The following is a 2,490-nucleotide window of genomic DNA, read 5'->3' on the forward strand; positions in this document are numbered from 1 at the left end:
GACGGTGCTCAGGATGTGTGCTGTTGTTACCCGCGGCAACCACCGCATTTGATGCAACCGTTTCACAAGCAGTTATTGCTCCTCCCTGTAGCACCGCCCCCAATGCTGACCCCGCCCACTCCTGCAGCCACGCCAACCACAGCAGCGCCGACCACGCCCACCTCCTGCACTGCTTCCAGCGCAGCCTCTCTCGTTCCCGCGGCCTCTGCACCTGCTAGCACTCCCAACGATCCTCCCAAAACGCCACCTGTCGCCGCTCCCAGAGCCATCGCGCTCTTTCTGGTCACTGCCGCTACTATTGCGCGACTCCTACCGCGATTGACAAAGGAGCTGCGGCTCCGAAAACAGCTCCTACCGCTATCCCGGTGGCTCCCGCCGCGGCTAGCGCTTTTACACGCTCCAGAACTTTCCCGGAGAGCGCGACTTCGATTCGGACGCGACTGAGCGCGGATCTCAGGGCATGGCGTCTGCTGTGACCGCGCCGCCGCTGCTCGTCACGTATTGCGCGATCGGCGTGCAGGAACACACTGTTGGTGTAACAAGCTCCGCCCATGCTATCCACTATCGTTAGCAGTGCGTTCACTTGTGTGCGGTTCTCCGGCGCGCGGTTGTTGAAGACGCAGTAGCGTCCGCCGCAGTTGCGCAGAAGGATCTTCAGTCGCTCCGGAGCCGATTCGAGGAAACTCTCGATCCCGCCGTCATCGTCCAGCTCGTCTCCGTGCGTGAATAGCGCCACCGTGTGGCGGAGCACCTCCTTGCCGAACACGCGCAGCATTTGCGTGACGGCCTAATCTTCGTCTGCCGTGTATCATCCGAGCGGGATCACCAGCAGGAAGACATGTGGCCCAGGAGCCGTGAGTGCAATGCATTTCGCGATTTCTGCGTGAAAGCTAGTCGCGTCCAGTCGGGTGTCGCCAAATCCTGGCATGTCTACGATGAGGATGTTCTTTGTCGTCCCACAGGACTCTTCGTCCGTGCGGCCGCATTCGTACACGTGGGTCACCGAACCCGCCCTCAGCGCGGACAGGAAGTGACGTCGTCCTAGAATGGTGTTTCCTGTGGCCCTCTTGCCTGAGCCTGTGCGGCCAATCAGAACGAGCCTCAGCTCCGATCTGTCGTGCTCTTCCTCCTCAGAACCGAACGCCTCCTCTCCGCTCGAATGATCTAGAACCAGACCCAGAGTTCACTTCATCATTATCTTTATTTCAACATGCCTAAGAATATAATGGGATCTTACAAACAATTAAAAAAAAAAGTTTAAACCGCTTTGTTGAAAGTTACATTCAAATATTGTTACGTTTATTGAAGTGTTGCACTTTAAAGGAAATTGAATCTTGAAATACACAATACAACACACACAAAAACTATAAATACTTATCTTGATACTAAAAATAAAGTCTCTGAACAGAGAATAGGGATTAAAACAAAAAAATGTAAATGCTAAATAAAATGTTATAAATAATTATAAATAAGTGTAAATAAAATAAATAATTGTATTTTATTATTTTTATATATTAATAATATCTGACTTATTTCTACAGAAACTTACTATAATATATACTAAATTCAATGTAGTTTTTAAAACAGCAACGTAAAAATAAACCACTGTAGTTCTTTCAAAACTCCTTGCTAAAAATGTAATTAACATTTTGTTACCTTTATTGACAAGTTGCACTGTCAAAGAATTGGACTATTGTAACAGTTTAATTAAAAATATTATTTAAAGAAAAAAAACTGTCACCTTGAAAATGTTGTTACCTTTATTGACAAGTCGACTTTCATAATCTTATCACAAAACTGATAATAAACGTCATTTGATAACACTCATAATAAACAGAATCAGATCGATAACATGCCAAAAAATACAACATACCTCTCTGGATCCTACTTACTTACGTACTAACTAACTAATTAACTAACTAACAAACTAACTAAATAAATAAATAAATAAGCTGGCAGAACAGGGTGCTTAAAATGAGAAAATCATGTTTTAATTTATATTAATGATATATGTCACAGAACAGATACTATGATAATATGAAAAAATAAAAAATTATTTTATGTGATGCTTTATCGGTTATTATAACCATAAACTACACAATTAGCGTTCCCAGACAGCTGCAGGATGTTTGTGTGTGACAGAATGCTTTCTATAATGTAATTTTTCATCATCATTATGAGCTCATGTTATCAAGGACACAAGTTCATAAACAGGCTGCTAATAAAGTTTAGCGTAACTAATGAGTGATTTACTGATGTGTACACACCTGGAAAAGCGTTTCTAGACATGATGCTGGTGTCAGATCCACACTGATGGAGTTTTTGGTGAAATAATTTGAAATAATCAATAATAATAATAATAATTATTATTATTATTAATATTATTATTGCTGTTGCTGTTGTTGTAATTTTTTGGAAAAGTGTGTGAGAAATTGTGATTTATGGTTGGTCACGAATGTTACTAATAATGTAATAATAATAATAACTAAT

This window comes from Sinocyclocheilus anshuiensis, unplaced genomic scaffold, assembly GCF_001515605.1.
Source record: "Sinocyclocheilus anshuiensis isolate Anshui unplaced genomic scaffold, SAMN03320099.WGS_v1.1 scaffold1649, whole genome shotgun sequence".
Lineage (NCBI taxonomy): Eukaryota > Metazoa > Chordata > Actinopteri > Cypriniformes > Cyprinidae > Sinocyclocheilus > Sinocyclocheilus anshuiensis.